The 12,691-nt window shown below is 36.1% G+C and overlaps 1 non-coding gene across 1 annotated transcript; it reads left to right on the top strand.

Moving 5' to 3' along the window:
- The first annotated feature begins 7,108 nt into the window (after positions 1 to 7,108).
- On the top strand, positions 7,109 to 7,220 carry LOC133298722 (small nucleolar RNA R71). The gene has a single exon (XR_009749851.1). It is a non-coding gene; the product is annotated as a small nucleolar RNA R71 (small nucleolar RNA).
- The last annotated feature ends 5,471 nt before the right edge of the window (positions 7,221 to 12,691 follow it).

Genomic DNA, 12,691 nt, shown 5'->3' with positions numbered 1-12,691 from the left:
AAGAAAGAAAAGATCTGAATTTATCTATCTATCAGCACCAGCACCACAGACAATGATTAAAGTAATGGACGCATGTATGGTTGTAAAATAAAGTGTGTCTAATAATCCAATCTTTATGAGGCTCAAATCTATTATTTATCTTTTATTTCCTTTTATACTAGGTCAGACTTGTAGAGGCTATATAAAGGCATGTTTAGGAGACCTTATCATTCAGTTTCAGTTTTAGTTTTCGTTTTGAGAGTTTATGTTTTTACAATTTCAAGATTCAATTGCAATTTACATTTTCTCTCTTATACTCTTTTGTTCTTCTTTATTTTCTTAATTTAATTATTGTTTTATACTTAGCCATGCTAGGCTAAGCGTTCTTTAATCAATCCAAGAATTAAGGATTCCGCGGTTGAATCTGGAGGACCTGCGCTTCATCTTGATCCAAATTGTTTCTCTTCATTCAACTCGGATTCGAGTTCTGTGATTGCACCTAAGGCAAATGATTAAATATTAGATTTAATGTTTAGGTTGATTAACCCGATGATCTTAAGTCAAATGGGCTGATACTTGGCGATTGCGCGAGTAGATGCGCCGTATTGATCAAACGCTAGGCAATCGTCTAGAGAAGGGTTCTTAAGCAATTACAGGGATTCTGAATTGCTTAGGGTCAACCACGATTTGGTAATCCTTTATTCAATTATGGATATCTTGGAATCTTAATTATTGGATTGATTGCTTTTAATTGATAATTTTCGTTTTTAAATCCTTATTTTTACTTTCTATTTTTAATCGCACAAAACCCCCTTTTTACTTCTTGTTTTTAATTGATCGATTAAGATCCTTACAAATTCCTTGAGAGACGATTTAGGTTGCTCACTTTATTAGAAATCTTTATTTTTACAAACCTGATTAATTTGAGTGAGTTCGACAGCTCACGTCACTTTCTCATCTATATTTAATGAATAAGCTGCCCAATATGCCTTGTGTTCTAATTCTATATGGTGAATGATGAGACGTAAACTCATTCCCATCTAAGCCCATTTTGATGGCAAAATACCATACGTTCCCTCATCTGATGAGCAACTTCAACATGAAAATCACTTGTTTTACATATTTGTGACAAAAACACAGTGGGGGAACGGATGGTAACGTATTCCTTTAAAATATATTAAACGGAGAACGGACTGAGACGCATTTAATGCACCTGCTCCATTCATTTAATGCTTCTATACACTTTGCAGGTAACGTAGAGTTAAAGACTTCTAAAAAGCAAGGCGGTGCACCAACTGAGCAGCTGGAAACGTGAAGAGCAGAGAATCAAGAGTTCTCATTGGCTGAAAACAAAAGGAAAACAACATGGGAAGGTCTGGAAACAACGGCTAATCATCACCAAATCCTGTTCCATCCAGTAATTCACGCAAGCTTCACACTCTGCTGGCACAGTCCCGTCCCCTCATTCAAGCAACTAGCTCCAAAGGAATTACAGTCTTGCCACTCCTCTTCCAGCTATAAATAGGACCACCCTCACACAAAAACATCATAGAATCCTGAAGGGTTTGCAGCCCGAAAGGAAGAGATCACTTAGTAGTAGTTAGTAACTTAGTTTAATTTTAAGTTGTAATTGTAGTTAAGTGACAATCCCTCTTCTCTTCTCTGTAAACAACCATCAAGACTCCTCACGAGCAAATACCCATCGTTCTCCATTTTCTGTTTCTTTTCCTAATCTGTCTTTTAAATTAATATAAGTGTTTTTCTCTTCGTTCCAATCGTTATCTCTTGACTGAATCTCGGGTCTATGGATCTCAGTTGAGAATAATTATGTTTAAACTATCAGTTATGAGCTGAACTATCTGTGGAACGGGTAAACTGTGAAACTCTTAAAGAACTGTTTTCAAAACTCTTGACCGAAGCTTTTTGTATTTCATTGGCTAAGTAAGCTATATTCATTGTGCGCCAATGGAAATTGGGTACATACTAAGAAAGGAACTTCCATAAGGAAGGGATTTCAGACAGCTTAGCCATTGCGGAAGGTAGATGTCATGGCAAAAACGCTACTGGTCACCTTAGGAATAAGGGGCCAACTCGTCCATTTTAAGGTTTTGAACTAAGTACCTGTTGGAGTCAAGGGAGCCATAGGAATATGGAAACTTGTGAGCCATCTAGACCATGAGCTGAGGAATCAGAGTTAGCAGGCAAAGAAACTGGGACAAAGCCAAAATGTGCTAAGTCTTGAGTAGAGAAAATAGCCCCTTTAAGAGTGAAGCAGTGAATCCGTTCCTTCTGTTAAATTGTTTTAACCACCACCCTGTTGTCTCTTGATTATAGTTATTTCTGTTTTAGTAGTTTTTATTTTATTTTATTTGGTACTTATAAAAACTCCAATGATTATTTTCTCACCTTCTTCTAAACAGGAAGGATCACATACATAACGCAGCGAGCAACTGTTTGCCATTAGATTGAACCTACTGTTCCTGAGGAACATTGTCAAGACAGTAGGGAACGTTTGACCAGACAGTTCATTTACTAACTTTTCTTCTCATTTTCATTCTTTATAAACAGTGATAAAACAATAATTAGCACTCTTTCCTCGTGGGAACGATAATTTGGGCATTAATACTCCCTTTATTACTTGAAACGTGCACTTGCGCACTTGGGTTGGAACTAAGGGACGAATCTGTGTTCTGCAAGAACAGAGGAACGTCCCCTATCAGAACTTATATTTTTCCACCATCAGCAAACCACCCAACAGTGAACATCAAAGTGGTGTCCTGTAGGCTGTTCTGTAAGCCCATAATGCCTCATCTAGTTTGAGGGACCAATCTTTCCTAGAAGGATTAACAACCTTCTCTAGAATTCTCTTAACCTCTCGGTTAGAGACTTCAATAAGCTCACTGGTTTGAGGATGATATGGAGTTGCAACCTTGTGTCTTACTCCATATTTCTCCACCAACCTCTCAAATTGGTGATTGATAAAGTGCTTCCACCATCACTGATAATGCAGCGAGGTGTTCCGTATCTTGTCAAAACATTTTTCTTCAAAAACCTCACCACAACTTTGGCATCATTAGTAGGTAGAGCAACAACTTCTACCCACTTGCTTACATAATCTACAACCATTAAAATAAATTTGTTCCCACAAGAGGGAGGAAATGGATCCATAAAATCAATGCCCCAAACCTCAAACAATTCAACTTCTAGTATAGAATTAAGATGCATTTCATTCTATTTGGTTATGTTTCCTTCCATTTGGCATTTATCACCTTGATTAGGATATTGAAGGGCATCTTTAAAAAGAGAGGGCCAATAGAAATCTGATTGAAGCTATTTGGATGTAGTCCTGATTCCTCCTAGATGTCCTCCATTTGGGGAGGAATGATAGTGGAAAAAGATTTGAGCTTGTTCTTCTTCTAGAACGTACCTCCTTATCATTTGATCTGCACATCTTTTGAACAACAAAGTTTTATCCCATAAGTAGCTCCTGTAATCATGAAAAAATTTCTTCTTTTGCATTTTATTTGCTTCATAAGGTTTTATCCCTGCTGCAAGAAAATTAGCAATGTCAGTAAACCAAGGAACGTTTTTTTCATGGATGACAAATAATTGTTCATCAGGGAACGTCTTCTTGATAGGCAGACCAACTTCAGTGTGTTCCAATCTAAAGAGTTGATCTGCAATATAATTTTCACAACCTTTTCTTTCTCTGATTTCTAGATTGAACTCTTGTAATAGCAAAATGCATCTGATTAAATGAGGCTTTGCTTCTTTCTTGGAAAACAGGTATCTAAGAGATGCATGGTCCGTATGAACAGTGACTTTGGACCCCAGAATGTATGGCATGAATTTTTTGCAGGCATATACTACAGCCAGTAGCTCCTTTTCAGTAACTGTGTAATTCAATTGAGCTTCATTCAAAGTTTTACTGGCATAGTATATGCTACAAAATAGTTTATCCTTCCTCTGGCCCAGAACTACCCCTATAGCTTGATCACTTGCATCACACATTAGTTTAAAGGGTAAGGTCCAATCTAGAGATTGGATGACAGGTGTAGTGATTAACTAACTCTTTAAAGCTTCAAAAGCTTTCAAACATTCAGGGCTGAATTCAAATTTAATCTTTTTCCAACAACTGAAAAAGAGGTCTAGCTATTTTGGAAAAATCTTTGATAAATCTTCTGTAGAAACCAGCATGCCCAAGAAAAGATCTAAGACTTTTAACATTAATAGGGGGTGGCATTTTGGCTATAGCTTCTACTTTGGCTTGGTCAACTTCCAATCCATTCTTGGAGATCTTACGTCCTAAGACAATTCCTTCTTTTACCATAAAATGGCATTTCTCCCAGTTAAGAACCAGATTAGAAGAGAGACATATTTGTAACACTTCTTCTAAATTAATTAGGAAATGATCATATGACGTTCCCAATACTAAGAGGTCATCCATAAATAGCTCCACTCCTTCACCTATCAGATCAGAAAAAAAAAAAACATATGTCTCTAGAATGTTGCTGGGGCATTGCAGAGTCCAAAAGGCATTATTCTGAAGGCAAACATTCCGTATGGACAGGTGAAAGTGGTTTTGTGTTGATCCTCAGGTGCTAGAAAAATTTGATTGTAACCAGAATAACCATCAAGAAAATAGAAATATTTCTTACCTGCTAAGTGATCCAACATCTGATCTGTGAATGGAAGACGAAAGTTGTCTTTCCTTGTGGTAGCATTGAGTTTTCTGTAGTCCTGGAAAATCCTCCAACCTGTGACTTTTCTGACAGGGATTAATTCATTATTTGCATTCAGTTCCACAGTTATGCCTTCTTTCTTAGGAACACATTGAACAAGACTGACCCAATTACTATCTGAGATAGGATATATGATTCCTGCATCTAGCCACTGAATGACTTCCTTCCTTACCACCTCTTTCATGATAGGATTTAATCTCCTTTGATGTTCCACTGAAAAGCTATCAGGGTCTGTCAAAAAAAATTTATGCATACAAAAAGTGGGACTGATACCTTTGAGGTCAGCTATGGTCCAGCTAATAGCTCCTTGATACTTCTTCAGTTTGTTGATCAGAAGTTATTCTTGTTCTTTGGTAAGGAATGAGGAGATGATGACAGGGAGAGTGTTAGCGTTCCCTAAGTATACACACTTCAAATGTTGGGGAAGTGGCTTTAATTCTATATCAGGTGGCTGCTCTGCAGATGGTCTCTTGACTTTTCTTTTTCTTTTTTTGTTTTTTGCAGAGGCTCAGGTGATCTTTCTTGTAGATATGGGATATGTTCCTCTTCCTGTAAACCTTCTTCTTTTTCTGATTATTCTTCAACTGAAGTCAAGTTGATGTGGGTGTCTAACACTGATATCATAGAAAATTCTTCCATGTCTCCTTCATCATCATGAAACTTCATGACTTTCAGAACATTGAACTTAATTTCATCATCATGAACTCTCATGGTGAGTTCCCATTTCTGCACATAGATGACAACTCCTTCAGTTGCAAGGAACGATATTTCCAAAATGATCGGAACGTCAACATCAACTTCATAATCCAGGATAATGAAATTAGTAGGAAAAATGCAGCAAATCCTCTACTTTTCCTTCAGGCTTAACAATAGATTTGTTAGCCATTTGCATTGCAATGTTACAGTAGTAGGCTTTGTTGGTCCTGTGGCAAGTTATTTACAAACTGAGGAGGGCATCAGATTGATGCTGGCTCCCAAGTCATACAAGGCTTTGCCTTGGTAAGTATTCCTTATAACACAAGGGATGGTAAAGCTCCCAGGATCCTGTAACTTTGGTGGAAGTTTACCCAAATATTTGCAGCTTTCCTGTGTCAATGTTACAGTTTCATAGCCTTCCATACGTCTTTTGGAGAGAACGTCTTTCATGAACTTGACATATTTGGGCATCTGCTCCAAAGCTTCCACCAGAAGGATGTTGATGTGAAGTTGCTTCAGGATACTCAGGAATTTTCCAAATTATTTGTCATCCTGCTGCTTTTTCGTTCTTTGGGGGAACGAAACTGTGACTAGCAGATGTTTCTTCTGAAGGGGCTTAACTGCTTGACTTGTTTCGGCTTGAGCTTGCTCATCTGCCAGGGTTCGTTCCTCAAATCCTTGGTTTTCTGTACTTGGGCTAGCTTCCTACTTTTGATGCTGTTTAGGATGTGTAACATCTGGAGATGCCTCAACTGGTTCAACAGGTTCATCATAAGTGCTTCTGGTTATTGACTTAGAAGTGGTTGAGGTTTGTGTAGCAACTCTCCCACTCCTTAAGGTGATTGCTTTGATTTTCTCTGGGGAGGAAGTTGAAGGGACTTCAGTGCCCCTTGGCAGTTTGCCTGGTATTATGGTGTTAAGGCTGGCAGCTATTTGCCCCAGATAAGGCTCAATGTTTCTAACAACTGCATCATTTCTGGTGACATATTCTTTTACATAATTTTCCAATGCACTGATGTGTTGTTCTTCTCTGGGGAACGGAGTAATCTTTGGTCTTCTTTGTTGATCAAATGCTCAATTTCCTTCATTGTTGCTTTGTTGGTACTGTTATTGTTGGTTGTTGTATGGTCTAGGATTGATAGGTGGTCTCCACTGAGGATTATGGTTCTGATCTTTCTGTATAGTGCCTCTAAAATTTGGGTTGTTGTTGCGACCTGCATACTGGTTGTCTCTAGCTTGATTGAAGTTCCTGTTCCCAAAACTTTTTGCATAACACACCAGAGCTGTTGAAGGACAGTCTGTTGAGTCATGTTGGTCACCACATGCTGAACATGGTTCACTTTCTGGGGCTGTGAGTTGTAAAACATTGGCTTTGGGCTGAGTTCTGTCAGCTTTTAAACTCTTTACTTCATTCATCAGGGCAGCTAGTTGAGCTTCCATGGCAACTTATTTATCCAACTCTAACATGCCTGGTTTCCTGACTAGGTTTATCCTTTCTAGAGGCCACTAAAAAGAGTTCCTGACTGGGTTTATCCTTTGGGCTTATCCAACGTTCTACAGTGCTTTCTATGATTTCATATCTGGATTCAAGAGTTCTTGAAAAGAAATATCCTCCTACAACAAAATCTAAGTGAGATTGAGAAGTATGGTCAATTCCGTTATAGAAAGTCTGCAAGACTCCCCATTTTTCTACCCTATGGTTAGGACATTTCCTGATAATGTCTTTGTATTTCTCCCATGCTTCATAGAGATTTTCTCCACAAAACATTCTGAAGCTAGAGATTTCAGCTCTTACATAAGCTTGACGGGACATAGGAAGGAACTTCTCTATAAACTTATCAGAGAGTTCTTCCCATGAGTGTATGGATCCAGAGGTGAGGGATTTCATCCAAACTTTGGTTTTTGATCCCAGAGAGTGAGGGAACAACCTTATTCTTATACTTTCTTCTGACACTCCATCTGTTCTAAAATTGTCACAAATATCTTGGAAATTATTAAGGTTAATGTATGGATCTTCTGCAGAAAGTCCATTGAAAACTCCAGCCTCCCTAATCATATTAAACATGATGGGCTTTAGCTCAAAGTTAGGAGCTTTAACATGAGGTAGAATCACTCCTCTTTCTGGTCTGTTCCTTGAACGAGCAGCCAGTGCTCTGAAGTTTTGTTCAGGAGGAATCTCTTCATTGTTATGATTATTATGATCAGCTATTTATGGTTCAAGTTTATTTTCCCTAAGATTTCTTCTTCTTCTGCGAAAAGTGCATTCTAGTTCAGGATCAAAGAAAAATTCAGGTATCTCAGTGTGAGGGTAAGAATCAGTATCAAATTCTTCTCTCATAAACCACAAAGCTTAAACAATATGAACAACAATGTAAATATTAAAGAATAAAGAATGATATATTAACAAAATATATACTAAAATAGTTTTAAGGACAAAATTTAGTGTAGACTATCCCCGGCAACGACGCCAAAAACTTGTTGGGTGCTGATGCTCTTTAAGGACGTTCCCTTTACTTAGTCCATCAAGAGAAAATGCATTCGTTCTCTAGATATCAACCCAATCGCGCAAGTGCACGCATCAAGTAATAAGTGAGATTATTAGTGCCCAAGTTATTGTTCCCATGAAGATAGAACTCTAAATAATACCTTAAACAATTTTGAAAAGAATTATAAATATAAGAAAAAATAGTATTTGAATTGTTTGGTCTTTCATTCCCTCCTGTCTTGTGGACGTTCCCTCAAGGTGGTAGGTTTAGATTGACTCTGAATAACTCCTCGCGTCATTATGTATTAAATCCTTCTTGATGTAAGAAGGAACGACAAAATTCATTGGAGGTTTGGTTATATTGTCACAAGATATTCAATACTGAAAACCCAAAGATAACAATATTTAAGAGACAACAAGATGGGTGGATAATATAAATAGTTTTTTAATACAAGGAACGGATCCACAGTTCCATTCTTAAATAGCTATACTCTCAACTTAAGATTTAACCCTTCTGAATTTGTTCAGGTCTTTTCACTGCCAACTCTGATTTCTCAGCTCATGGACTAAATTTCCTCACAAGTTTTCATATCCCTATGGTTCCCTTGACTTAAACGGTTACTATGTTCAGAACCTTCAGAGAATGAGGTGGCTCCTTATTCCAAAGGCAACCAGTAGGATTGTTTCCGCAGTCCTACTTTCCTCCCATGATTAAGCTGTCTGAAATTTCTTCCTTAAGAAAGTTCCTTTCACAGTTTGAGTTCAATTTCCATTGAGACCCAAAGAGTTAAGTTTACTTAAATAACAGAAATACAAAAGCTTCAGTGCAAAAGTTTTGAGCATAGTTCTTTAAGAACTTCACAGCTTTTCCATTCCAAAAAATAACTTAGCCCATGGCTGAAAACATAAACATAATTATTTCAACCTGAAATCTCATAGACTCGAGATTCAGTTTGAAGATAACGAGTGGAAGAGAAGAGAAAAAACAAACATATATTAATAGGAAAGAGATTTATGTTAAAAAGAAATAAAATGGAGAAGTCTGGATAATGCTCGTGAGGAGTCTCAAATGGTGAAAAGGAAATGGAGACAGAGTTGTTGTCACTTATCAATTGCTAAAACTATACAAATAAAAAATAACAACTTAAACTATTCTAAATGATCTCTTCTTAAGGAATTCGATGCTTGCTTCGTGTTGGAACGTCCTATTTATAGGCTAGAAGAGTGGATGACAGTCTTGTGATTCTGCCTCAGTTGTTCCTTGATTGCATGAAAAGGCGGTGCAACAGTAATCAGATATGTGAAGTAAGTTGTTTGGATGGGACAACTTAAGGTTGAGATTTGCCTTTTTCTTCTGAATCTCCCATGCTTGCTTTTCCTCTAACATAATGGTTGCTCTTTATTCTCTCTTGTACATGTTTCTTCCTTCTTGATTGTTGTACTTCTTTTTACTTTTTGGGAGCTTCTTTTCAACGTTTCCAGCAAGGTGATCAGAGAGAGGGTTAGTGGAGCAGATGTGTAAATAAGTCAAACCGTTCATCTTTTTTGGTATTATCAACTGATTAGATCATTATCTGTTCCCTTCTGGTGCTTTTGTTCTCAGGTTCTGAGAACGTGTTTTTAAGGCAAAAAAAGTCACCAGTTGAAGGAACGGATGGAATTTTATCATAAAAAATGGGATTAAATGAGAACGAGTTTGTGTCCCATCAAATATCCCAAAACTAAACTGTTGTTTGTCGTTAAACAACTCAGAAGTAGTTACTTAGCTGCTCAATTTCAAAGAAAAGTTCAACATTACAAGTTTAATAAATGAGAAAGACAACTGTATTCAAAAATAAATTCTATTTCATAGATTTTAGAGTAAGAAAGAATTCATTCCAAGGTAAGTGAAGGTTATTGATCTCCCATCTCACTGATCACTCTAGTTTGGTGTTTCTCTGTATGTTCCTAGGTATGATTCTTCAGACTTGATTATCTGCTGCTTTCCTATTAGGCACTGGTGTTTTCCAATCTAAGGGACTTTGTTCATGGATAAGTAAGGGGACTGGAATGAAAAGGTGATGTATGAAAAGTCATTGGTCTTAGATCAAGGAATGTATGCATTTGTTCTTTTGCTGAGAGTTGTTTTTGCTGGGAATGTTATTTCTTTGTTTGACTTCTTTTCTTATAAAACGTGTAATCATGTCTCTAATTGACTCTTTTGTTTCGTGGTAAATAATTCATATTGATGCATTAAGAGATCAATTTTAGATTACTTTACCTCATTGGTTCCTTCATGAATTACCTCTAGGAGATCCCACATTTGCTTAGCGGTTTTGCATCCCATTACCCGGTTGAACTCTTGTGTTCCAAGGCCACAGTGAAGAATTTTCTTGGCTTGTGCATTGAATTCTAGCTTTCTCCTATCTCCATCAGTGTATTCAACAGTGGGCTTGGGAATAATTTTTTCGTTTTCATCTTTCTTTGTGATCTGGAAGTCTCTGTTTTCAATCACGTTTCAAACTTGATAGTTGTCAGCTTTGATGAAAATCTCCATTCTGTTCTTCCAGTAATTGTAGAACTTTCCTTCAAATAGAGGAGGTCTTTGTGTAGAGAATCATTCCTTGATACTTTCCATTGGGTTTATCTTGAGATCTACTCTTCAGAAGTTACCTGCACATATAAGAGAACACAACTCTGGTACCAATTGTTGGTCCCAGATGAACTCAAGAGGGGGGTGAATTGAGGTTTATAAAAATAATTTGCTAATTAAAAATTAACTCAAAGCAATAAATCAAGATAAGGATAGAGAGATATTAACACAATAGTTTTTACGTGGAAAACCCAAAAGAGAAGAAAAACCACACGGGCCCTAAAATCGAATACTGAAATTCGACGGGCAACTCCACTATGAAACTTGTGTACAAAGAGTTCTCTAGTATCCTAGATTCCTAGTCTACCCCTTACACAAATTCCCAAACGGTATCCTAGTTTTTCAGTACGAAATCCTAACCCTTTAGAATTATGAAACCCTATTACACAAAGGTTCTCAACATACTCTCAATTTCCAAGAAAAAGAGACATGTTGGTATCCCAGTTTCCCAGCACAAGAACTGGTATGCAAGTTTTCCAATACAGACCTTCAAAAAGGTCAAGAAAAAATTACAATTAAAATATTTACCTCGGTGCTTCTTTTCCTTAAGCATATAGGTAATATGAATTTCTATGGAGAAATATTCACTTTGCCAAAGGATGAATGTATGAATGAATGTTCTTGAGAAAGCTCTTCAATTGATGCACAAGAAAGAATTTTAATCTTGAAAATCTAATTCTCTCTTTTCTTTCTTGTATATTCTTCTCTCTTCTCTCTCTTGTATTTTCTCCACTATGAAATAATATGCAATGAGCCCTATTTATAATAATAACATCTTAATCTATTATGCAATGCAATCGTAATCAAATCTTTGACAAAGAATATTTTATTTCTCTTACATGAAATCTAAAAAAATAAAATGTATCCTAATCTTTACTTGACTCCATGCTTTTCTATCTCTTCATGATATCTTCTCCAATCTTCATGCAATCTTCAATTATCTTGAATACTAATTCAAATCAGAATAAATATTATTCTTAAATCTCAAACAATCAGCTCATTAGTAATTTTAAGACAATAAAATATTATCAATTAAATTAACATTAAATTGATTGTAATCATCAAAACATATTTTAAATAAATTAAACAATTGGGGTATAATAAATATCCAACAATTTCTCCCTTTTTGATGATGACAAACAGTTTATGCCATGTACTAAGAAAAATTAGTTCATCACAGATATAACATGAATGCTCAATGATGATTGCATGAACACTATTCCCTCTGACTTTGTTAAGCTACAACTAAATTATTATTCTCAAAATGTTGCATCCATTTTCCCCCTTTTGGCATCATCGAAAAGATGAAGAGTAAACACTCGAGATAAGGAAGAAAAGTTGTCAAGGTAGCATGAATAGGGAGTAATAGCTTAATAGTGAAAAATAATGAAGAGTAAGAATGTAGAACATGATGAAAGGCAACAAAGGAAAACATTCCAAACCATATACAATAACAATGCAGTAATTTGCCTTTGCACTCAACTTTAGAATCGTTCTTGTTTCTTATTCTCTAAGCTTTCCATAGGCTTGTACTTCATGACTGCTCTTCACTCTTAGTGTTGCAATATTTCATAAGCCACCAAATCAATAGGACTTTAAAGCTTGTGATGTAACAGGTGGATATGAACAAAAATAAAATAGTATCAGGGTAGGTAGAAAATAAATAAGGGATAGTACAGTTATGCATAGTCCCTAAACCTTATCTTTTGATATTCTCAATACTATTTTCCATCATGAAGATATCTTTTTCTTTTTCTATTTTTCTAAGTTTCCAGTTTCATATGACTAACACTTAAAAATAGGATTTTTTTTTTTACTTTGAAACTCAAATGAAACTTGTTCCCCCTGAATTTGATATTCTTTTTTTCATTCCTTTTTCTTTTTCTTTTTCTCATTCTCACTTTTTCAGTTTTTTTTCTCATCCACATTCTTTTTCTTTTTCTCATCCCCATTCTTTTTCTTTTCCTTTTTTTCCTTCTCACTTTTTCAGTTTTCATTCTTTTTCTCATTCACATTCTTTTACTTTTTATCATCCCCCTTCTTTTTCTTTTTGTACTCTAACAATTCATCCACTCAATCTAGAAACTATGCATACCCATATATCAAAGAGGTTTGTAACAATTAAAACACAAAGGGCTGCATATGAGATTTAATAAA

Source organism: Gastrolobium bilobum, unplaced genomic scaffold (assembly GCF_033153095.1).
Source record: "Gastrolobium bilobum isolate Gb01-03AN ecotype WA unplaced genomic scaffold, APGP_CSIRO_Gbil_v1 utg17211, whole genome shotgun sequence".
NCBI classification, from domain to species: Eukaryota; Viridiplantae; Streptophyta; class Magnoliopsida; order Fabales; family Fabaceae; genus Gastrolobium; species Gastrolobium bilobum.
Note: the sequence above shows the minus strand (reverse complement) of the source record. Positions and strands in the feature narration are given on the sequence as shown.